Source organism: Chrysochloris asiatica, unplaced genomic scaffold (genome assembly GCF_000296735.1).
Source record: "Chrysochloris asiatica unplaced genomic scaffold, ChrAsi1.0 scaffold00666, whole genome shotgun sequence".
Taxonomy (NCBI): Eukaryota; Metazoa; Chordata; class Mammalia; order Afrosoricida; family Chrysochloridae; genus Chrysochloris; species Chrysochloris asiatica.
In genome coordinates, this window is record NW_006409184.1 from 97,123 (window position 1) to 99,656 (window position 2,534).

The window sequence follows — 2,534 nt, forward strand, 5'->3', positions numbered from 1 at the left end:
ATTTGAGCCCATTGTTGCGGCCACTGCGTTAATCCTTCTCATTGGAGGACTTCCTCGTTTTCGCTGACCTCTATTTTACCAAGCAACATGTTCTCCTACAGGGACCGGTCTTCCTGATGACATGTTCAAAGTAAAAGTCTCACCATCCTTACTTCTAAGGCACATTCTGGCTCTACTTCTTCCAACATAGATTTGATAGTTCTTCTAGCAATTCATGGTACAATCAATAGTCTTCGCCAACACCATAATTCAAAGGCACAGTTCTTCAATCTTCCTTATCCACGATCCAGCTTTCACATGCCTGAGGGGACTGCAGATACCATGGTTTGAGTCAGATACACCTTAGTCTTCAAATTGACATCTGATTTTTAACACTTTAAAGAGATCTTTTGCAATAAATTTGCCCAACGCCAAAGGTCGTTTGATTTCCTCACTCCTACTTCCATGAGTGTTGATTGTGGATCCAAGTAAAATGAAATCCCAACAACTTCAATTTTTCTACATTTATAGTGATGTTATGTATTGGTCCAATTGCAAGGATTATATTTTCTTTATGTTGAGGTGTAATCCATATGGAAGACTTTAGTCTTTGATCTTCATCAGTAAGTGATTCAAGCCCTCTTGCTTTCAGCAAGCAATGTTGTGTCTTCTGTATCTATTCTTAATGTGTCGTCCTCCAATCGGTGTTCTTTCTATGATCCAGCTGTTTGGATTATTTGCTCCACAACAGATTGAATAAGTACGGTGAAATGATACTACCTTGATGTACACCTTTCCTGATTTAAAGCCAGGCAGCATTGAGAATATGAGTGTAGCCATTTCACCTGCATGAATGTTGTTGTTTGGGGCTATCTAGTTGGTTCCAGCTCATAGCAACCCTGTTTTTAAGTGCAGTCATTTTGAGAACGTAACTAGACTGCTTTAGCTAAGAGTTCTATGGCCTGGTGTGGTACTGTGAGTTAATGCGCTGGACTGCAGAGTCGGTTTGAACCACAAGATCAGCAGTTCAAGCTCACCAGCAGCTCCTTGGAAACCCTATACAGGGTTACTATGAGTTGGAACCAATTTGACGGCACTCAACAACATCTAGGCAAACAGGTGCCAGGAGGGTTAATCATGTACTGCCTTTTGATGTGTTTATTGGGACACTGTGACCACCCTGTGAATTAGTGTAAATGTTAGAATGATAAAATTATTATGCTTAGGATCGTTGAAATGGGTATAAATATTGTTTATATAAAGTGGTCATTGACGACGGGGGTGGGGTGGGGGCAGGCTTGCAGGGTATATACCCTTTGGTTGGTTGATGATGCATGGAGGGGATTGTAACCATGGCAATGAAACGATATATGATAGGATGAATGTAAACTAATGTTCTCCCATGTAAACTATCACATAACACACAATAAAACATTAAACACACACACACATACACAAAAGTGGTCATTGGACAAAGTTAAAAACCAGTCTCTTTGCTGCTGGTATCCCAGGACTCAGCTTCCTTAGTGTTTGTTAATTGGATTCAATCGCTCCAGGGCATTGGACCCAAGCTTTGGGCTAACCATATCCCTTTGTTCTGTTTGAATGATTGCCTCTTGGTCTACATAACGGCTTTACATGAGCACAATGAGGTGTTCTAGAATTCCCATTCTTTGCAATGTTATCCATAATTTGTTATGATCCACACAGTTGAATGCCTTTTCACAGTCAAAAATAAAACACTAGTAAATATCTTTCTACTTTTTTCTCTGCTATCAGCTAAGATCCCTCTGATATCAGCAATGACATCCCTTGCCCCTCTTCTGAATCCAGCTTGAATTTCTGGCTGTTACCTGTAAATGAACTGCTGCAACTATTTTTAAATTATCTTCAGAAAAAATTCATGAATGGGCTTCAAAAGTTTGTGGGAAAATTCCAGTATCTTTTAATTCTATTTGTCCATGAATTTTTTGAAACCTCCTAATCACATGTGTATGACATCAGTGACACGGTTTGATAATTCCCGCATTCTGTTGAACCACCTTTCTTTGGAATGGGCATCAATATGGACCTTTTCCAGCTGTTTTGCCAGGTAGCTGTCTTCTAAATTTCTTGACATGGACAGAAAGCACCTCCAGGGCTGCATCAGTTTGTTGAAATATTTCAGTGTGTAATCCATCAATTCCTGAAACCTCGTTTTTTTTGCCAATGACTTCAGTGAAGCTTGGACTTTTCCTTTCAATTTCATCAGTTCTTTCTTTCTCTTTTTAACTTTTACTGTGAATTGAGTAAAGGTTTACAGAGCAGGTCATCAGTCCCACATTCAACAACTCATACATTTCCTGTCTTCTTCTTTTTCTCTGACCCTCCACTTTACCAAACATGATATCCTTCTCCAGCAACTGGTCCCTCTTGACAATATGTCCGAACTAGGAGAGACGAAATTTGGCCATCTTGGCCTCCAAGGAGCACTCTGACTGCACTTCTTCCAAAACCATCTGTTGGTTCTTTTGGCAGCCCATGGCACTTTCAATATTCTCCTCCAACACCGTAAC